Source organism: Anomalospiza imberbis, chromosome 4 (genome assembly GCF_031753505.1).
Source record: "Anomalospiza imberbis isolate Cuckoo-Finch-1a 21T00152 chromosome 4, ASM3175350v1, whole genome shotgun sequence".
Taxonomy (NCBI): domain Eukaryota; kingdom Metazoa; phylum Chordata; class Aves; order Passeriformes; family Viduidae; genus Anomalospiza; species Anomalospiza imberbis.
The window spans coordinates 39,984,184-40,008,051 of NC_089684.1; the positions used below are offsets into that span (position 1 = coordinate 39,984,184).

At 38.2% G+C, this 23,868-nt stretch overlaps 1 long non-coding RNA gene across 7 annotated transcripts in view; it reads right to left on the reverse strand.

The window, feature by feature from the left end:
* Positions 1 to 23,868, reverse strand: part of LOC137472668 (uncharacterized) — a 54,402-nt gene that overhangs the window by 5,222 nt on the left and 25,312 nt on the right. For 4 of the 7 annotated variants that reach the window (XR_010998354.1, XR_010998355.1, XR_010998357.1 and 1 more), the window contains exons 1-3: positions 15,910 to 16,483; positions 12,837 to 14,586; positions 2,874 to 2,981 (exon numbers count right to left, since the gene is read on the reverse strand). This is a non-coding gene — a long non-coding RNA (uncharacterized lncRNA). Of the gene's footprint in view, positions 1 to 2,873; positions 2,982 to 12,836; positions 14,587 to 15,909; positions 16,484 to 16,966; positions 18,360 to 23,868 lie in introns of those variants that run through there. The other 3 variants (XR_010998358.1, XR_010998360.1, XR_010998356.1) reach the window with 3 other exon arrangements.

Here is a 23,868-nt window from a genome sequence, read left to right on the forward strand (position 1 = left end):
TTCTGGCATTCTTTCCAGGTGCAACAAAGGAATAGCCTGTTTGGAAGGAAGGAAGGATGATATGTGTGCCTTGTTTCTGTCTTATGGGAAGCAATGCTTTTGTAGTTCTGTTCCTCAAAAAAAAAAAAAAAAAAAAAACTATCTGTGAACAAGGAAAGTAACTATTTTATTATCCATACAAGTGTACCCTTTCAAAGCATCACAGGGGATTCAACCATTAATATCTAATAGCAGCAAGACTCAAGTATGCTGCTTTGGAAATCTGCCTTGCCATAGTTGTGCAGAAAAAGTTCATATTAAAATAGTCAAGAAAAGTTTTGAAAATCTCCCTCATCATGAATATCTTGCGTTGCCTTTTATATCTGTTGCATTCCTACCTTCCCAAAGTTAAGAAAAATAAATTCTTCTAAGCCAACATCTCCAAGGTGCTCAGAGACCTTTTGGGAGTGCTAGGTTGTTGAGATGGCAATGTTTTAGTTCCTGTTCCAGCTGGAGGAACTTGTAAAATTTTAAACTGGTACTTGCATTATTCCACTACATCAGCAAAACCAGCACCTCACGCTTCTCTCAGTAATAATTTCACAACATGAACCTTAATTTTCATATACACCCTTAAAAAAATTCCCATTCCCTTCAATCTTGTGGCTCTGCATTAAAAGAAAAGGCTAGAAAGGCTTCATTCTACTGATGGGAGTGCAATATTCTGGGTAGCAGATGGAACAGCTCCTCAAACAACTTGGTTCATAGTAAAGTCAGTAATTCAACAAAGGCTATAGAAAATATTAGTACAAATGTTACAGGAAACAAGAACTACCTTCTCATATACTTCTACCTTAAATTAAAAATTGAAAGGCCTGGCAAAAAAAAAACCCAGAAAAAATTTACAGTTCTTTTAAGTATAGGGTAGAAATCACTTTCCCTTACAGGAGGGATTTTTATTTTCTTCTTCTTGTTAACTTGATTTATTTTTATGTATCCTTAGAAGCTGCAGTCAAATTTCACACAAAAATTACTTCCAAAAAGAGGTTCATACTTCTGGACAGAAAACAAGAAAAACTCAGATCCAAATTCCTCCTTTACTTCTGTGACCTAGGGCAACTACTGCTGCCTTTTAAAGTCTGCATGCTTCTCCTGTCCCTGGTGATTGTTATTAATACAGGTTAGGGAAAGTGGTGATAAAGATCAATTCCCAACCCAGAAAAGAAACATTAACTGCTTCTTTCATGTCTTCCATAGTGAATGAGCAGCTACAATTTCAAATGATCCCCAGATGTTTACTACTCCTGGTGCTCAAAAGCAGTGTAGGTTTTCTCCAGAGCCATGTTGGGTACTTCTGGTTATCCTGCAGACTTCAACCCCTTGTCCTCAGAAGAAAATGCAAAGGTCAAATAGAAAGCTTGTGTAGTGTAGAAGTCACCAAGGAAAAATAAACCAAGGATGGTCTCTTACTATTGGCCAGCTTAAGCTGTGCCTCTGCACACTAATGCAAGGAATTCCTACAGAGATGGGTATGGGAACACTACAAGCTTGTCACTTAATTACAGAGAGATTTCATGATTCTGGTAAAAGTAAGATGGCTGAGAATTCTCACAAAAACTATGCTGTTTTTCTGATTATTTACAGCAGTGTTTTCCTGTTTCTTCTGACTCAGAGCTTGGACACAGGATAGTCCACCTACATTTGTAAACATGATAGCTAACAAAAAAATGAAAAAAAAATTTCCTCCTTAGCTAATACAGGATTAAGAATAATAAGAATAATTTTCATTCTACTTCTCTTTCTTTTGCACTTTGTCCTAATTAATCCCCAATGATGTGAAGACTTACATTTACCAAAGCTTAGTCCCACAGGAAGCAATTAATAGTGATAAAAACAGTTCTTCCCAAGAATTTGAAACAGTTTTTTATCTGAAGAGCCCAACAATTTTCCCATTATTATAACCAGGTAAGTAAAGACAGAAGAAGAACATGCCATACAGGACATTCAAGTACTTCACCTTCTTCAATGTGAACTTCTGCCCCATTCCTCTCATCTTCTGAGGAACATTGGCCAAAAGATTTAGTGCTGCATGAAGAGATGGAGAAAAAATACTTCAAACCATGGAAGGATTCAAACCCAATTTCTTACAGCTGCTACAGCATGTATGACTTAGAGAATGAAAAACAAAATGAAATTAAATAATAAAAAACAAAAGCCTCTGATCCTCATTTCAGGACAATAATTCTGATTGAGCACTTAGGTAACTGAGCTGGGCTCCTCTTTTTAATGAATAAGAAGATGCCAATATGCCCTAATTGAATTAGTCCACATGGAAATGAAACATTTACATGTATTGTTACATTTCTTCTTTCATGCCAAATAGGCAGGCCTCAAATTAACTTCTCTGCTCACATGTAATGGTCAGAATTAATCAAGTTGTTCAGTCTCTGCAGGATCAGAATCAAAATACTCTCTGAAAGACATTTTGAACAGAGGATGGAAATATTTGACCCTATTTCCTTTGCTGATAACTGAGAAGGTGGTAGGATGGCCTTGTAAACAAAAATGTGTTCCCAGTGGGAACAGCAACTTTTGGGAAAGATCATGTTATAACACAGCACAGTTCTCCCAGTCAGTGCCCTGGCTCAACATGAAGTTAATCTATATTCTACTGCAAAAATATTAAACATCTATTTCTGAACAGAACAGCACCTAGTTCACATGTGAAACATTTTCATCTGCTAGCATATAAATGCTGATGAATGTTGAATTAATATTCTGTTAATCCCTGGGTACTATTAGCCATAGATTTGTTCAAATTGAACTGAAAATCCACTTATTGAATAACTCCCGACTACATGCAATCTTACTTTTATCAAAGTCATGTTACTTACAGATCAACTTCACCCAGCTTATCAAAAACAGGTGGAAAGGCTCTGAAATGCAAACACCACAGCCAGAGATCTTCCAATGTAAAGAGGCCAATCCTTCTGCTGGGAAAGCTGAAAAAGACAATAAAGTGCATCACTGAATCTCTATTTACCAGGGAAGGCATATCTATAAGCCTTAAGAAGTAAATACAAATTGAAATCTCTCTTCCATAGCCCTGAAATGCGAAAGAGACATTAGAACTATGCTGACAACTTGGTATTGTGCTTTGCTGAGAGAAAATGGTAGAACAGCTTGAAAACAACTTAATAATTTCCTCACTGTTTCTCCCACTTGCAATTCACTTTATTTCAAATTTTCTTTCCCCATTCCAAGTCTTTAACCTTTTTGTTTTAGCACTTAAAGAAATCTTTAATTTACAGATTTCCCTTTCTTTCTCCCCTTTTTTGTAATCCAGCAATTGTTTCTGTCCCATTTCACCTTGGGGGAAGTCAATTTTCATAATGGGCTATATGGTTATAGAGGAGAAACATGAAAACACATGGGAAAAATACACATAATAATTTAAAAAGTATTTTTTTAACTTTAAGAATTGCAGAACTATCTTCATCTGAAAATCAATTTCTTTGATAGGGATCCTGCTTCCAAGAGAAATTCTATTGTTAATTAATAACATTTTGCTCCAAAATTACAAACAGTTATAATTAAACATGGCACCACTTGGTTACTTGTAACATCAAGGATTTCCCAAGTCCTCCTGGGGTAAATTGTCTTAAAAGCAAGATGGCCTTCAGAGTTTACAGAGTTCTTGTGTAGCCACCCAGTGAGGACATCCAGGGAAGCACAACAGAAACAAGCTTCCAGCTGCAAATCTCCTCAAGATTATCTGGCCAGTAAAAGTCAAAGGCAGGAATGCACAGTCCCCTTCTGCCCTGAGCGCATTACACATTGTGGTTCTCTCTAGGGATTAAGACACAAGGTCTTCATTCACTCTTCAAAAGTAGATAAAAGCACACCTTAACTGGCCATGACAAGAATGAGACTTAACTGCATGCACAGAATCAAAAGAGGATTTACAGAATTCCCAGAAAAGGACCAGTTGCCAAAACAGCATCCTTCTGTTTGCCCATCACCAGGACAGGTGGTTACAACTCTAAGATACCAACCTGAGATACTGTGGGAGACTGTGGGGCTTTTTAAATATTCTTTCATGTCCAAGATTATTAATGTATCATTCTTAGGTGCTATTTTTGTACAGATTAGGTTGTGTTTTCCATCTGGATTCTCAATGAGATTGCAACAGCAGTGTGACCTCAACCTTTTTTTTCCCTTCCTTTTTGAATTTTTTATTACTTAGCACAGATTTTAAGATAGGAAGTAATAGCAAGCTTATTGGGCTTGAAGACAATCCCTAGTGGTGCAAACTTTAGCTGGGGTGTAGCTGTTAATAAGTCTGTGGTCTAATTCCCCTGAAGTCAGCCAGAGAGCCCACTTACCCAAAGCAAAATAATCATTACGGTAAATATCCTGGGATCTGTAAAAACCATGGTTTCTAAAATTAATCTCCTTTACTCCACAAAAGAAGACTATGAGGATTATGCATCTGGGAAGTTGCAAAGAGCACTCCACTATAGGCAGTTCTACAGACCAAACTCTTCCCTCTTGCAGATTACAAAAGCAGTGGGTTTCACCTGCAGCATCTGCTGGGGAGCTGGGGAGCACTTCCTGGGGACACTTCATGCAGTAGGATATCATTTAGTAACAGCTTTTAGCAGTAAAATGACACCTTGTACCTTTCAAACACTGTGTTTTGCTGGCATAGTCTGACTACTTCCACTTGGGCACACACAGTGCCAGAGGAACTGAGCCCACAAATTGCTCCATTGTGTGACCCAACTACACAACTGCTCCTAAAATACAAAGAGGGGACAAGTGTAGACACTGTCCTGAGACAAACTGAAACCAGCTCAAACAGATGGACAAAAGCACAGGTGTAGTACACTCTCTTTCCACCTTTCCCACATTTCCCATTCTTGAGCATCCATTGAAGTCTTAAGGATGAACAACACAGTATAAGAGTGAAGAATTATGTTTTGTGTCCTTTAGATGAAATGCATAGTAGTAAATGGGAGAGCTGCTTGTTTGTAGGCAGATAAATTTTTATTTAATCTGTGATAACTGCATCTCATCAAACCACACCTGATTTAACTACTTCCTTAGAAAGTATAGATTTCTAAAAGAGAAATCAGGAAGAGTTGAAGGAGCACATGATTGTTTCTGTTTCATCCTTCCTGCAATGTTCTGGATGCAAAGCCAATTCCCTGCTTTTCAGCATGCTCTCTTACAAGGTAATGATTCTAATTTCTTAAAATGTTGTTCACCTCTGAAGCTGACCAGGAATGAAGGCACAAAGCCCTGGCTGGTGAAAGGCTGCAGATAAAGCGAGTGTGACCAAGAGCCACCAGGACACAACCTGTGCCCTGTGCAAGTGCAGTCAGCCAGGACAGCAACCAAGCAAGCAGAAAATGTGGTGCAGATGGGCAAGACAATTGCAAAATAAAATAAACAGGCTTTTACAGGAAGCAGAAAAGCAGAATGCTTAGCTTGTCCTTACATAATACAAGCTACATTTGCCAGTGAACATGCTTTCAACTAATAAAGATCTCCACTGACCACATTTTATAAGAAATTGGAGAATAATCAGGTTTTTTATGATAGAAACGAGTACATTAAGTGCTTTGCAGGAGCTCATACAATCTACTGTAACACTCTTGGCTTACTGAACACTTTGAAACAGAAACTGAGCATTTCAGCAGAAGTTAACCCAGCTCAAGAATCCTTGAAATCGGCTTTTATTCATCACCTATAGATTATCTACTCTCCTGACTACTCCTCCTTTTCTGCACTATTATTATTATTCATGATTTGGCAGCAGCCAAGAAATTCCTCTGGGCTTCAGTGATGAAGTGCCTCATTTCGACTAATTGTTTCATTTACTTTAAAAGAACAAAGAAATATGTCAAAGCACATTTACTCTTTTGAGGCCACTTTTGGATATCTGTTCCCAGTTGTTAAGATTTTTGGAACTGAACATTGTAGACTGAACTTCCAAAAATATTTTAAGTCAGAGTAGCACATGGGAGACAAGGTGAAATGAGCATCAAAGCTGTTGCATTTGTGCTGCTGCACATTTCACCTGGATGTCACTAATTTTCCCAGATTGCCTTGGCAGATCTCAGATATGACATGGGTTGTACATCATGGATTGTAAGAATGTGGTTCAGGTTAAGCATACTCTGTTTGGTCCCCCAAAAAATCAAAAATCATTATTTCAATGTGCACTTTTCCTTGGCCTGGACTGGTATCCATTTACACACTGCTCTCCAGTCTCCCCCATCCCAGTGCCTGTGTGGCTAACAAGTTAAAGCTTTAGTACCCAGAGAATGTAACGTACCTTTTTATTGTATATTTTTATGGCATTATTTCCTTACTATATCAGTACTCAAGAAGAATGTTAAGCACCATTTGAATAAACTATTGGAATCTTTCTGGAGACTATACAGTTGTTAAGGGAATACAAAATAGACCTCTGTCATTCTTTAAGCTGAGCTTCTTGTCTCACTGACAAGCCACCTGTGATGCTAATTCTGTGATATATTATAAGCTTTTGTGCAAGAATGAAAGGAGTTTGTTAGGTGCTACAGATGATTAACCACATGACAAGTAGAAAAAATAAATTTTCACCCCTTTAGTATTTACCAAATTTAAGACTAATTTGCTGTCTGTCAAACTGATATTTAAAACCAGAGGACACTTGAATTTTAAATGGCATTACTTTGAGAATTAGCCTGTTACAATAAAGAGTAGATGAATTCATTTGATATTTTTTTTTTGCAGACCACAAAATAAATAGTATTTTGTGTCATGTCCTTCCTTTACCTTGAAGCCAAACAGATTATAGTTTTTTCCTTAGTACTTGAAGAAAGCTGAGGAAAAGCTTTCATACTGTCAGTTCTATTTTCTCTTGGGAATTCACAGTGAAAGTGTCTTTCACAAACCACTTGGGCTGTAAAAAAGACTTGAGCTCCAGCTCATAGTGTAAGAAGCAAAGAGGATTTTGACACTCATAACATAACTGGAATGGAGGTGTCCAGGCTCTCTCCAGTGCCCAAAGGAAGATGTGAAATAATGGCCAAGAGCAGGTGAGGCAAGTCCCTATCTTGCATAGGTCAAGAAACAACAACAACAAAAAGCTGATATTGATGATGGCAGGACCAAAAAGAAACTCAAGTATTTCATTACAAAATGATCACTCCAGCAGCAGCCTAGCACCCTCCCTGATTCTAGGCCTGCTGGCCAGTCTAAAGATTTCCCCACTGGTCAGAAAAAAGAGTATTGAGCACATAAATTATCATTTACCCAGAGAGTATGCCCCATAAAGTCTATTTATTGCAAAGGGAGCTCTGTGAAGGCAGATCCTATAACACCATGTTTTCAAAAGGTATTTACCAAAAGCCTGTGGCTAAAGTCCAGGAGTGCAGTTCAAGACCACATGCACAGGCATCTGACAGGCACTGCATTCCCCATGCCAAGCAATCCATCCAGAGGAGCGAGCACTTGCTCCAAAGAGCAAGAACTTTGCAGTCTAGTAACCTCTCCCACATCCCTCCATCTATCCACCCTTCTCCTATTTCACATTGCTAGAGACAAGGAAATACCCCACTTTTCACTGTAACTTCTCTAGGTCCATGATTTCCTCCAGTTTTCTATTATTAGGTTTACTCAAGGCAGCTCCCCACATCAACCACCATTTTCTGACAGAGGAGAACCAAGAGCCTGAGGCTCCAGTAAAACATGCTTGTCCTATCTCAAAACCTTGCCGAAAACAGGTTTCTGCTTTTAATTATTATTCACATTACTCAACGAGTTTCAAGCAAGTAATCTTCTGTACTCGGGTACATGACACCTTTTGTGCAACTTTTGTTCCAAGTCAACAGGTTTCGTTTCTTTACCAATTTTAGACTCTTTTTACACCTCTTTGGTTTTTGTCTTTCTAGGCAAATTAATAGATCCCCTTCACTAGAGTTTGTCAATGTTTTTGTTTTCCTTCTTCTGTGTCTTTTGTACAGCCTAACTCTTCAAGTGGTGTCCCTTGACTTGATTTCACACTGTAGTTTCCTTCACATAGCATTTGCAATGCTTTGATCATTCTCTGCCCTCATCATTTTGTTCCTCCACTGGGAAACATATATTAACACCAGAAACTTTCCACTCTATGTAAAGGGCAACTTTCTCCTTGGAGACAGACACTGCCTGTCATGTTCGGTTTTACATTTTGCCGTGTTATAGACATTGACAATGAATGTTGGCTGCTTGTGGAAACTGGGGACATAATTCTCACCATAAAACATTTACCAGAGTAAACTCAACCCCACAAACAAATTGATGCATAAAAGGGGAAAAGTATAAAAGCTACCAGCAGGGCACAGGCTTATTTTATGCAGATGTACAGTTTGCATATTATGGGACTCAACAGCACTCAAGTTTCCAATAACTTCTCTTTTTCGCTTGACCAATTTTGTTCATTACTTATAGGTCCCTGCAGAATTTTGAGCTGTTATTACAAACATATACATTACAGAAGGAACACGGCCTGATATGCATAGCTGTTTAATAAGGTTTTCATCAGCTGCTTTTACTGACATTTTTCATTTCTCTCAAGCCTTGCTTTTAATGTCTCAGTCTTCATTTGATACCATGAAACAAAAGGAGTGGAATATTACACAGAATGTGTTCATGGCTGAATATCAAAAGAATCACACAATGTACTTGAAGCATGAAGCCTCTGTAGGCAATTTCCATTCCTGTTTGCATATGCAATCTAGACTGGAAACGCTTTCCTCTTTTCCTATATCAGATCAACCCCATTAAAAAAAAAAAACCTCAAAGAATTGAAAGTAATACTGAGTTATAAGTCTAATATTCAAAAATAAGCATGCCTGTTTGCATCAATTTGGTGACATTTTCCAAGAAGTGCACTTGTGAAAAAATCCACCTCAAGCTGATGTTCAAAAACCACCCATCACAAAGAACATGAGCCAAAACAAAGTGTCCCTTTATTACTGAGGAGCGATTGTAAAGTTCTAAATTTTAATTATTTGAGCTAATAAGTTTGGCAAAAAGAGAAAGCGGTTGTCTATCTTACCAAGATGTCAATAAAGTGAGGGTCTGATGGCTAACTAAGGTCCACTAGTGCCCGAGGCAAGTTTCTCCTGGCTCAAGGGCACAGCTCTGGCTCATATTAAAAAAGCACATTTTAGGTGGGGCTACATTTACAAAAGAGGGGTCTGTACTCAAAATCAAATTGTTTGTTATGATCTAACCATTAAAAAAAAAAAAAAGAAAGAAAAAAACCCTGCTAATTTTCTCAACTCACAGGTCAATACTAGTGGTGTCTCTACAGCCCTGTCAACCAAGCTTTCCCAGCAGAAAAGAGGTTGGAAGAAGATCTAGTACATTTTTTCTAGACATTTTTCTACTTTGGTGGGGTGTAACTCTTCAACATGAGATGCTTCATGATATGAAGGGAAGAAAAAGAGTGAAGCTTCGCAGCCTGTGGTCAAAGAAGGTGAAGAGAAAGTTTTCCTAAAGATGCAGTCCTGCTGCAATTACACTTGTGTTAACTTCAGTGGATTTCTATTGATGGCCATTCTTACTACACCTCTCTTTTCCTCAGCTCACAGCTTAGCTCTGCTGCATGGGGTTGGCTTTATCCCAGCTACACTTTACCTCCAGCAGCTGTGATGGATGAAGGACCCAGACACACAACCCCTTTTCCTGCATTTGGGATATGCCACAACATTCTGAGCAAATTCGGTTTCTTTTTTGGATCCCCATAAGTATCAGCAGGCACCATGAAACCTGAGCTGCTTTTGCTCAGATCTGATACCCAGCACTGCCAGAAATGGGTTATGCTGAAGTGTCCTGGACAGCTTTACAGATTGAAAATGCCAGTCCCAGCATGCCTCAGAAGAATCTCAGAAGTTGACTGTTGATACAATAAATCTGAAGACATATTCAAAAAAAAAAAAAGAAAAAAAAAAGCTGTTGTGAAGGAAGCTGGAAGAAAAAGACCAGATAGGCTAAAAAGTTTAGAGTTGGTGTTCAGTATTAGAAATACTGCCTAATAGTTTTGCCAAGACCTCTGCATTCATAGGTCATGCAGAATGCTCCAGAGAGTCTGTCAGCTAAAACAATTCCCAAAAGCCTTGCAAGTAACCCTGCTGCTTACAGATATTCCTTTTACTATCTGGGGGGTGATGCTGATGCTGTCCATACAAATACCTACTGGACTTTGTAAGTCATATCCAGTAGCAGGTCATTGCTTTGGGGCCTCATACCAGTGTGTAATCAGAAATAAGTGCACTGGTAAAACACCCATCATTCAACAATCCAACTAGATTGTCACAAAGTGATGATTAAAACAAGGCCCACATACCTGCTTTGTTGGTCACTTACTCAGGAAAGGAACAATTCTGAGCCTCTTTAGCCTTTGTTAAGGGATTAACAGTCAGATTCCAGATTTTATCTGCCTACAATGGAGTTAGTGTAGCTTCTAGGAGTATTCAGTGACATTATTTGATGCCACTTAGTTCATTTATCAGAAGGAGCAGTATTTTTGTTATTACATTTTAATTTGCTATAGCATCTATGTAAGACTGCCAACTGCCAGGTTTTGTATATGTGCTAAAACAATTCTTCTACAGTAAGGTCTAAGTCTTATTAAAATTAAATGAATATTTTGAGCATGTTGTGAGTCACCTCTGATTATTTTAAGCTTTGGTTTGTATCACCAGACCAAAAAAACCCCTTAACCTAAAAATAGTCAAGAAATATATAATAATTACTTTTTTAAAACCTGCAATTTACAGTGACATTTAACCAATTTTCCAGAGCTGCAATTTGACAAGTATGTAATTACATCTGACCAGTAACAACCACAGACACAAATAAAATGAGGCACATTGAGGCTGACCTTTCTTAATTGAACTTCGCAATCAATTATCTATTGTCTCTGTATTATTTACAATCAAGAAACAACTTATAATAATCTTCTATGATTACATCCTATTTTTCTAAATGAAAATTATATAATGGGTGCTTTAGTTTCTTAGTTGTTTAGTCTAAAGAGACTGCTCACTTCTCATCACCTTCACTCCTGCCAGGAAGCACAATCCATAGGCCAGGTGGGAAACCTGGGAGACCTGAGATGGCTTTAGCCTCCTGTACTTCAGACCACGGCCCCCATCATGAGAATGACAACACTAAGCTTTCCTCTTTAGTTCAACTAGAAACAATGGATGTGCTTTATACCTGAAAACAGCTAAATATATACAAATATATAGCTAAACATATACAAATATATAGCAAAATATATACAAAGTGCTACTTACAAATACATGAGAACAGTTATTAAGGCAACCTATGATGGAACACTTATCTCCAAGAAGAGCTTCCATTTCTAATGGAGAAGTATAACTTGCCTCCCTAGTTTGTTTTCCCCACAGACCTTTTTCTTCCATCCCCAGGTTTATTTTAGCAATTAATGAAGTCATTATAAGTCTTTCTATTGATTTCAATAGCCTCCACTAAAAGACTCCAACCCTGGCTCTGGGAGCTACTTTCAGTTCTCTTGGCTAAAAGGAATTTGTTAGCTGTGCAGCATTACACATTAATTTATACCACCAGGTCTGACAGTCTGCCTGGGAGGCAGAAAGGCTGTAATTTAATATTTGAAGGTATATTATGTTCATTAAGTGATATGTGTACATTACCTGACTGTAGACATTAACAGAAATTAATTTTCATGTAACAGAGTGCAGTATAAACTAATGAGAAATAAAGGAATGCTGGTAACCACACAGTAACAAAATATTCTCACATCCACATGTGCCCCCTGAGAATTGTTACCTCATGCCCTGCCTGATAGAGGTCTATCAACAGTGGGTTTTGTTGTCTGAGGTGACTCACCTGGAATTAGTTAATGCTTCCAAGTGAAGCCAAGGAACATTTTAAAGAGCTCAGTGATACAGTAAATCCTTACACTAGATTTACAGTATTGGCATCACATTTAACTTTAGTATCTGTGATGTTTTTCCACATTAGGTATGAAAAATGACAGAGAGGTTACAATTGTACTCTAGGACATGCCTATACTGCAACTAAAACCTCTTTTTCCTCCTCTAACCCCAAAGCTAAAATGACTTTGTCTTTTGTACTGATCCACCAATACCTCAGGATAAATATGTATATTTAAAATTCTATTCTGTAATATGCAAATTGGCGCACCACATTAAAAAACCTACTGAAATGACACAAAAGTAAATGAAAGAACAAGAGATTCTTACAAAGCAGATTGCCATTCCTAATAGATATCAAACAGCTGACTTTTTCATGGGCATTTTATTCCTTCTTTAGTGTATGCTCCTTAGGACAGATGATTTCTTATGGCAGCAAGCTCTGTAAAAATTTTCATGCCATAAATTTAGGCAAAAAGTACTGGAAAAGATCCCTAGGCCTAAAATCAATTGAATCACAAAGAAATATTTAGATTCAAGATTCTTTGGATCAGTACATGAGTGCAAACCACCTTTTGTAAATAAACATTTTAGAAAAATAATGTAATGAAAAAGAAAACATGAACACCCTGTGACTCATTTCCTTCCTTATATTATTCACCTGCCAAATTATGTATCTATATAGACGTAGATGTATCTAGAACCTTTTCTTTCATATTGAAACATCACAGCTTTCTTAGTATCCTTCATACTCTTCCCTGTTTTGCTATTGCCCCCAGTGACCTATTTCTGTCCATTTTTAAGAGGCCAACTAATCCAACTGCACCTCCTGCTAACACCAGATCTTTACAAATGCATTATAGTAACTCTGAAATTCCTGATTCCTCTCACCTTTGACTGAGATCCAGGGTTTCCAATGGCAAGTCCACGTTCTCACATCAGAAAAACAGACTGCTCCTTGGATGTATTTAGGCCTCATACATCAAAAGCAAATATCTGGCAGTGCCTTGGAAATTGTACTCCATCTTATTAATGTGAAATGGATTTTTCTACAATGTCAGCAGGAACTCACATTTTTAACAGCTTTGTGCTCCACTGGCCCTCAAGAAGAAAATGTCCAGGTTTTAGCAATAAGCACAATTAATGTATATTCCTTAATTATAATTTACATAATACCTGAAGTAATACACCTTAGTGTAGGCTTAAAAGCATGTTCCATAGAAAGCATTTAACTTCCACCCACACTTGTGTGTGTATCATGCACATGACTGAATGCATGGAACAGAAAAGCACCAATGAAAAACTACCAAACAAATAACCCTCTAACCACCTACGTGTATAATAATTTACTTTATAATAACTTTATGCAAACTTAAGCACAGCCAATCTTACATAAGCCTTCAAACCCCTGCTTGTGGGATCTGAGGATTCTCTGACCCTCATAAGCAATTTTATCAAGCAGTGAGAATTTTCAGAACTTCTTATCCTCAAAATAAAACTATGAAATCAAACTGGATAACAGAAGCAAAAGTCAGTAAAACACTAAGACTAGAGTCTAAATATTATGGAATTATTTCCATTTTTCCCTGGCTGCTTTTTCTTTTTTATTATTATTATTATTTGAAGAGATTTCACCTGGTGTAAAGTAGAATTTATTTTTTTCAGTCTGGAGCAGAACGAGACATTACCTACTCAACAACAACAACAACTAAAAAGTCTCTCCAATGTCAGGGTTTATCTGCTGGTTATCATGGAGGGCTGTGATGCTGATGGAATGTGAGTGGAGGTCCTGCCACTTTGACCACGCTGCTTTTCCAAACCTCATCCCAAATGGAAACAAAAACCAGTTATGACATCAGAAACCTGATTAATTGAGAGTGGCATTCTGAGCCTGCTGCTGGTGACCTAATGACTGGGAATTGCCCTGGAGGTTTAAAGTCTCGTGTCCACAGATATAACAAACCCGTCCAGTTAAATTATATTAGCCAACCACTGTTTACAAATGTGGGCATCACATAGGGCCTGCCCATTGTTTGGCACAGACAAGCAGACTCAGCCTGGCACCTGAAGCTGCTGACAGATTTCCAGCCCCTGGTGCAGATGGTGGCAGCTCGAGAGCGCTAATTACCGATGACATTAATGATGAGGTAACCTGTCTCCCTTCAGCTAATAAACACATGGAATATGTTTCCTATTAATTTTTTTTCCCAGATAACAAATTGTTTCTTAGATAACAAATTGCAGCTTTAATGATGGAGAGCAACAAAACCAAATTAACTGTTCTTTGGAAAAATTTGTTTTCTGCTAATTGCTCTAAACAATCAATAAGAGAATTACAACTGGCATCCCCCACTGAAAACAGAAGCAGAGGAGTCAAAGTCAATTAGCTTCCTGCAGTACAATGCATTCAGACGGAAAGAGTCATTACAACAGAGTGTAAAAGTCAAACTATAAAGTGTGCAGCTTCAGGAACAAAGCAGGCTGAGATAAAAAGTCTAACAGAGGGCTTTTACATACCTGTGAATTGTTCATGTATCACTGCAGCTTCCAGTTTTCCTTTAGATGCTTCCATGAAAGGATAAAAAACAAGGTAAGAGGGAGGCTGTTAGTCTTCAGAAGTCATGACCGAGAAACATCTCATCTACAGAATAAAAGGAGCAGATATCAGCTCTGTCTTCTGTCTTACTATAAAAATGGTAACTGCGGAAAAGCCAAGAGCTCCATGGGGGCTAGTGAAATATTCTACAGGTGGCAGTGTTAGGTTTACAAGTGAACTCAGTGATGTTAGAGGTCTTTTCCAATCTAAATGATTCTATGACCATCCATATCAGAAAAAAAATCAAGAACAGAAGACTGACCTATTCTGCTGGAATGAGTTCTTACTGCTGGTTTTTTTCATTTTCCTCAAAAGCATGGAGTTTTAGATGTGCTTTTATTTTTAGACATTATTCACACATTATTTGGTAATTCTAGTGCATTCAATTAGAAAGTAACATTTTAACACACTTTGTGCTGGACATAACTCACTTCATGTGTTGGAAGACTCAAGTCCCCAGTATTTTACATTAATTCCTTGTACCCTACAGTGAAAAAATGTGTATTTTGCCCTTGAAAACTGAAATCATAGAGCTCTATATGAGCCCCTGACTGATTTAACTTCTCTTCTGGGCCAAGTTCCTCACTATTAGTAAGGAGTGGCTCTGGCACAAGCTACTTGAATGACAGCGCTTGCCTCCCCCAGGCCTATCCATCAGGACATTTTCCTGCACAATTTCCCTACAGCAATGTCCCAAGTTTTATACAGGGTAAAAATTGCTGGCCACCCAAGATCTTAATCAACTGAGCAATGTTTTCAGCAGTGATGTAATGCTGTTTTTGCAAACACATTCTCTCCCCACTTTTTACTTTATGCTGTGGCACACAATGGAGTCTGCTCACTTTTGCATGCAAAGGCATCCAAAACTTCTGTTTAAGGCCACCTACCACTGCTTTTCCATGAGTTATCAGAAACAACACAGCCAGCCTATTGAGAAGTGAATAACAATGAATGGCTGTTCAGGGCTGGGAAAGGTTTACACACATCCTCACAGCTCTTTCTATTCAGAGCTTGTAAATAACAACAGCGCACCAGCCCTACAGCCACTCATGCAGCACCATGTTGTGACTCCCTCTGCTTCCTTCTACTTGCCCCAAGCAAAATAAAGTTCTAGTGACCTTTTTGACTACTTTATATAAAACTGGCGTTTGTGACCTCAGTACAAAGCATTACATACCTTGTAAAAAGTGGATAGTACAGTTTGTTGACCATCAGATTCCTGTGACAGGGCTTATGGTGGTTTGTCTACACATTGATGACTAATTAAGATTGTTGAAAGGGAAAACAAATGTTTTGTTTTGTTGCAAAAAACTACTAATTCAGAGACTATTCTGTTGCAAAGCAGAAAAAGGAATGAAAAAAAATTACCATATTTAACAGTTCTCAGCTCTTCTCCTTGGCCAGGATTCTTGCGGAATGAAGGCAACATTCTTCCACAGCTGTATGCATAACAACGGTAAGCTAAGCCACCTGTATAACATGGTCCATTTTCCTCTGCAAAAGAGAGCATGTGGTGCTTGGAACGGAAACTTGATACAGGAGGAAACATCGCTCATACAGACTCTTGTTTACAAAGCCACAGACAAAATTTTAAATATTGCTCCGAATGCCTTGCTTACTTTTCCAGCAGAAATGTTTTTTTTCCTGTGCTAACACAAGACAGATTTGCACGGAATGCCAGCTGAGTGCTAACATTTGCTCTTTACAACATATCCCACTACAGACGAGACCAAATTCTGCTTTCCTTCTCATTTTGGCAACTACTGTATAAGTAATAGTTGCATTGTGTCGTTCTAAATCACAAGTTTTGCTTATAATTTTTAGCATCTATCTCATGTTAGACAGCTTTTCTTCCTTAACACTGCAATCTTCATACTTTATTTACAGATACACAGGGTGGGTTTCCAACAAAACTTACGTTAGTTCTCATGACGCAACTTTGGTTCTTCCTTCATACACGTTAAGTGTTTACAGAAATGAAAGGAAATCTCTCCTCATACTTTTTGCTCATCTGGGTCCCCTGAAATGCACCGTGGAAAATGAAATTCCTACAAACTGAACTCCAGTTCATCCCTCTTCCTGCACTCTGCTTCACACTTCGCTATGCACACAATGTGGTAATTGCTTTTGCTTGACTTGTTCAAACAGCCATTTTCATGATGTGACAGCCAGGGCACTAATATATTTATGCCCTTTGTAATCGGCCAGCACTGCTTGTAATTAGGTGCAAAGTTAATTAAGTGCAATACATCTAATAACTGCCTGCCAGTAACTGTAAAGTCTGATTTAGCACATGAACTGTCAAGGTGTCAGAATGGTGTGCTAAAAAATAAGTTGTTAACAGAGAAAAATCCTGTTACAAGACAGAGAAAAGCACAGTGACAGTGAGTGAGCCGAGGAAAGGAAAAGCTAAGTCAAAACTTACTATTTCCAACAATGGGACATGACCCACCTGCATGCTGATAAATTGGGACAATGGGAAAATAAATTGAAGTATTCTTTTATTTACCAGTCACTGTCTTCTCCTATAGACAACCCTTCCCTTCAAGAGCTATACATATGACACAGAACTTTTAAAAGTCTGGAAATAATAGTAAAAGAACAGATTCTATTTTTAATAATGCATAAAAAGGGTTATAAGCCAGAGGGTCTCATTTCATGTTCACAGACCTAGTTTTGTTTCTTTTATTGCACAAAACACAGCTTTTCCTCTACTGAACCTAAAAGAAAATTCTATATTCTTCTTCTTACTTTAACTTTGATTTGCTCAAAAGTTCCCTACCCCTCCATCACTATTTGGCCTGAGATGCAAAATGTTCTTTTCCTCACATTAAGCATTCAGGGCAGCTGCAGAAGGAAAGTGTAGCTAGTCATGAGGGGCAGAAATAAAAACCCAACAAGCAAGTGACATAAATTCTCAACAGAGAATAATGCAGGATGATCTGTACATCAGGTTAGAAGATTCAGGAAGCACAACTGATGAGTTGCACATGTACCACAGCAGCACAGGGTACCTGCAGAGTTCAATAATAATCTGATTATTAGCACACACAGAGATAGATGAAGCTCACAATGTTTCCTGTAAGATAGGAAGAAGGACAGCATGGGCAATGTTCTCAAGGTATTTCAGGCCAGCAGATGCAAATAAATTGGTGGAATTTGTATATACAGAGAATAGCTCAAAAATCTTCAGAAATCACCTAAATTCAAGGGCAACATTTCTACCTTCAAAGCAATCTCCAGTTAAGCTCTCTTTTTAAAATACTTGACAGAAATCCATGCCAGAGAAGTCAGTCTTGGTAGTTTGTTATTATGAACTGATATCTGATCAGGGAAATTATGCTCTGGATTGACATGAAATTAATAATGCTTGTTGTGTGGTGCCCAATGACAAAGGTAAATGCTAATAGCTCTGAAATCCTAATGAATGCCAAAGTACTCACCCGAGCTTTGATGAGTGCTTGTGTTGTGCAATTATGCTTTTCTATAATTACTGTGAATTACCATCATGATATTATTATTCTCATATTTTCTATTCCTCTGAAATTCTCAAAATTTCCTGCAACTAAAAATGGATTTCATTTGCATTATCACAAGCTTTGATTGTTTAATGAAAAATAATTCCATGCAGACTCTCATGTTAAATTGTGCATTTAAAATTTTCCTGTTACCTAGATTATGTTGAAGTGTCCTTTCTTTAATTTATCATTTCCCTCTATTATCACAGTCACTGCCCTCACTTCACGCTACATTTCAGAGAGAAAGAAAAAATGAAAGACATTTTTACTCATATCCTCATCTTTTGCCTGGAAGCCCTTTCCTCTGCATGTTCTCCCTTTTCCATAAAATTCTTTATTTGGAAAGCTTAAAATGAAAAAAGAAAGAAAAAGAAAAAAGCTTACTTGTCAGGAAAATGTGGTAGCTATGCTAAGAAAACAATTGTTTTGGTTTTTGATTGCAGTATGGTCTCAGGATACCTTGGACTTGCATGTCAAAGTGAGTGCAGTATTAGAACCAGCAAAATCCATTCAAAAGCCAAGTCGCAAAAACTGTGGGAAATGTAGGTTTGTAAGAGTATGAAGGAGTCTCAGAGGTGTTGAGTTGAATAATTTTAAAAAACAACCAGACAGAAATGACCCTCAAAATTTAAAAGTATGAAAGTGTCCCACAATATAAAGAAGTAACCTGATAATTGAAATATTTCTTCCTGTATCTATCACTGCTGCATGAAATGTGTTTATGTTTAAATAGGTGGAGAAAAGGAGATAGAAATAGCATTTATACTTCAAAATCTAGGTCAAGTCTACCCCTAAAGTTAACTTTTACTCCTAAAGTTAACAAGAAAAAGTTAACTTTTTCTTGGTTTACATTGAAAGTTTTCATTTCTATTACAACAAAAATGGAAAATTATTTTGACCTTTGCACAGTTTTGATAGTTTCAAGAACTGATATTTATGTTTTTCAGTCTCTCACCATCATTTTGCTGCCTGCAAATTAAAATAATTCATTGCAGTATTTCTACAAAGAGCAAATCAGTTATTTTTCAAGTAGATTATGAGCAATTTTCTGATGCATTGAGAAATTATGGACTAGAAGATAGCCTAGATAACTAAATTTATATTACGTGTTTCACTAGATACACACAAAACATTATTTTCTTTTTTTTGTCTCCCTTATTTCTTTCTAACCTTTTCCAACTGCTTCCATTTTCACCTCATATATGCATCTGATTTTCCTCTCACATACACAATTCTCCTATACAAAGTGTTAATAGAACACGTGTGGTCACGATTTCACACTTGCAATATTCAAATAGCTTCCAAGTTAGTCAGAGGAAGTTTGACCATGTCCATATGTATGCTTAAGGAGATGAAAGCCTGGATCAGATGAAGGAAAACCACCTCTTTTAAAAAAACCAAAAATCTTATATGAGGTTATTTATGCTTTAATGATTTTTTTTCTTAATTTTCACCATGGATAAAAACAAATGGAAATACTTAATCTCTAACTTTATCATGATGTGGGGGAAATTGAGCCCACATTGAGCATCTGCAGATTGCATCTTTCAAGGCAGTGCTGCACCAGGAGGATTTCATAAGGACAGCTAAAGAATGTTGGGTGTCGAAGCAGGGATGCGCACTTATGAAACCACAGCCTCTTTTCCTCTGTTTGTCAGCATCACCAACCTGTTCCCATTGCTTCCTACACCATCCCAGTGGGCTGTGTAGATGTCCTGACGGTGACACACAATCCTCTCTGACTCTGCCATATATCCCAGTTCTGTGTCCAAGGCAATAGGCATGGCCGTGACACTGATCACAAGACTGGCATTTTGCACACTCTAAGTCACACGGAATGAAGAAGGGCTGTTATTTTTAGGTACCCAAAACAAGGGCCGATAAACAAGATGGAACAAGACAGGGATCAGGGACGGGACACTGCCCTTGCCAGTGAACCAACCTTCTGCAACTGGAACCACTATAAATGGAAATCATTCGAGAAGCTCCCACCCATACTTTATGGAAACTTCTACTCTGCCACCCACATGGTCACTGCCCAGTCTTACCCCTCATATGGGAAGGTCAGCAGAGATTCTGCTCATTTCAAAATTTTTCTTTCATATTACAGATCAGCTTCAAGGGCCTAGGAGAGGAGCTAATCCTACACACATGTGCCTCTGGTGAGATGGCAACTGCCCCTGGCCAAGGAATTAACACCCCTTTTAAAGCTGTCCTCTTTATTCTGAGCTTCCAAACAACAAATCAAATCCAGCATTTAGCAATACATGTTTCACATCACCAAAAGCCCTTTCAGATCTCAAAGCTGTACACACTGTCTGCTGGAATGACCCCAGGCACTCTGTGACAATTGAATTATAAGCAGTGACACCCTCTTTCCCACCCCACTGCACTGAGTTACCTCCACTGGCTACAGAGAGGACTCCACATGCTTTCACGCAGCCAGCAATGTGCTGGACAACAGCAGGAACATATTATTAAATATTTCTTTTATCTTCACTTACAATAGCCACAGATTTAACCAGCCCACAAATATTTTCCATTAGAGTATTGCAGCCACGAGGTTTCAAGCCTTGGAGACCAAAGGGGTTTTAGGTGGTTATAACTCTCCAGTCACTTTTATCTGGCCCAACCCATTTTATCCACAAAACCTTGAAGAAAATACCCAGTCACAAGGCACAGCATAAGATGAAATGCACACAGTCATCTGGGCTGCCCTGTTCCCTGCTAGATCTCTAAGATATCACATGTTGACCTTTCACTACAGTTTAGATTTTGTTTGAGGATGTCAGAAATATTTCCTGTGGTTGGAGAGACTGCAGCCAGTGAGCTGGGTGGTCCTCTGCAGTTCAAGGCTTTCTGGTCTCTCGGGAAGTGATTGAGTTAATCCATCACTGAACTCAGTGGCCTGAGCAGCCACACTACTTCACTATCACTGCAGTGTGGAGGGGTTTCCTTTCTGGATGACCTGGACTGGCATTGAGACTGGATCCTGCCAGTAAATAAATATTTGTCTGGCTTTTAAAATTATCTTTACATTAGTTTGTGCAATGCTTTACCTGTATGCAGAAAGCACTTTATTTCCTTCCCTCTGGATGGTCTGCAGAGAATGGAAGAGCAGCCAGAATGCAGAGATGTGAAGAAATTACACAGAGTGCTGCATCCAAATCCCTTCAAACATGGAAATGGTCTGATGGGTTCATACCCATTAGCACATAGTTATTCCATTTATAAATTCTTTTAAATCTACCTCGCTATGGCTAATGCAGTGACTTTGAACTGCTTTGTGGATAACTCCTAGGGATTTTGAAGAGAGAGATCTAGTCCAGGATCTGTTGCTTAGGTTATACACAGTCTTGGACTAATCACTTTCCTCCCTTGGTTACTATTTTCAATTGCTAAGTACAAAGTCATTTAAGCACAGGAAGCTGTACCAAAAAAAGTAATTATTATTAAATGATACCTTTCTTTTCAAACTCCACTAAACTGCAGGAGGGTTTTAAAACTGTGCTGCTATAATCAGTCAAAAACACAATTTTCTTGCACCAGGATGGTTCTTCCTGTCACCAACTAAACCATACTATGAAACTGTGGCCAAAAAGCCTTTTTTTTTTTTTTCCAGCCAGCTACATACAAGCTTGGAGGGATGCATGAATTGTCACTGAGTCTAGCTAGAAAGATACCAAAACACTTTGTAGTTGCATATAACTCTCTAAAATCCTTACTTGAACAACCAGGTACTATAAGGAGTAATGCACACAGCTTCAATTCCCTGGATCAAACAGCTGTGAAGTCAGGAGGAAGCTCCTGACTGGTTATTTGAATAATCCTTCCAATGGGAGTCAGACATACGGCACATACAATCGTGGCTGAATCTGTACCATGTTCAGGTTGGCAGGTGATAAGATCTTCCAGACAACCCAAGTTATGCTGGAGATGGTAGCCCCAGCTGCCTGCTGACAGAATGGCACTGGAGTCACACATTTTGTTAGTCAGCTCCCAGGCTGCAGTGTCAATCACAGGGTATGATAAACTAGGCCAGTCACTTAATTGCATTTCAAAGTGGGTAACTAAAGAATGTCATCTGTCCCAGATAAAACCTGGACTGTAGCCAGCAATCCATAAATCCCTTTGTCCTATCCTGAAAGCAGTATGTAGCAACATTTTGGAGTCTCTGCAATGATCTTTACCACAGAGATGACAGATGAGATCCTGTTAGGCAAACACCACTGGCCATGTGGCTACGACACTGAAAGAATACTGTGCCAGGACGTGTGAGCAGGACTGAAGATGCTGAAAGCTTGAAGGTCTGCCTGTCCTGCATCACATTAATCCAGTCCAAATATTGGAAAGCAGATGTTTGCAGCCTTAGACATGACCCAAGGTTACACAAATAAACAATCAGTAATCCCAAGCACAGCACACAGTTGAACAAGCCAGCACACTGATTGTCTTCCTCTGAGAAATACCTGCAAGCATATGAGTGCGAAAAACACTTACAGTCCTCCACAAAGTTAGCAATGATCTTCCCATGTAGAGAAATTCTAGGTAGTTATTTGATCTCACCTTCAAATAGTTTTACAGTTTAGGAAAAAAAGCCTTTTGCCTTAATGTAGCTATCAAACAGAACCAATATGAAACTTGCTCTGTACTACTGCATCCAAACCTGCATTCCAGTTGGGATCTTCAAAACTAACACAGAGTGAGCTGGAATGTGTGAGGACTTGTTCCATCAGTTTGATTTTTTTAAAATTTGTATTTCCCTATGTTTCCTGCAGCAACTGCTCTCACATGTAAAATGTGCAGAAATCACATAAGGCAGATCCAGGACCAGCTTATTCCTAGATTGTGACATCCCAGCTCTTGGCTTTCTAAGCTTAGCTTCTATCAACCATTTAAAGATAAAACCAAGTATCCTGAAATTCAGAAACAGAGCTTTCTAACACAAAACATCTTTCTTGCGTATCTACACACACTAACAGCATCTTTAGAGTATTTCCAAATGACACTGTAACACTAATGGCAAGGACAGCAAGTGCCTTTCAGAGCCAGGAGAGGTTGCTTTGACTCTGGCACCACCTACTGACCTAGAAATAAAAGCGCCTGGACTACGACAGCAAGAAAGGCCCCATTAATCAAGGAAATACACCCCAATTTCTTCTTGCAGTGAATATTTCTATTTTTTCATCAGCGAGACAGCTTTAACTTACACTCTCTAAAAATATTTTCTTAGCTTCTCATTACTGTTGACATTCATCAGAATGCGATGATATAATGTAATAGGATCTTTCCAGTCTGTAAGATAACCAGTACAAATAAACAAAAAGCTGCTTGCACTGACTTTGCAAGCAATTCTTCACCACACAGACACTGAGGAGGAACGAGCTGTTTAGTGTAACTGCCAGAAATGTACTTAGCTGTACAAAATACATTAAAATATGAATGCAAAAATAAAACCTCACACAAAGCTTTTGTTTAGAAAAGTTTTCTTATTCTTGCCTTCCTAAATATTTGATTTTCCCTTTCTAGACAGAAAATATTCTCCATGCATTAACAAGAAAATCATAAATGATAAGGGAATGTATTTTTTGATTTATATTTAGGCTGAAAATATTTTTCTGTAAGAACAAATGGCAACTTATCTGGATTTTAAGGTTACTGAAAAGCAACAAAGCTGAGTTTCATAGATTTTTGCCACTTTTGAAAATCACCTATTCAAACAGAATATTTGTACTAAATATATATATTTTAATATTGAAAACTACTTCTAAATGTTGTTTAATTTTTGGAGTTATGTGGAAAATATTTT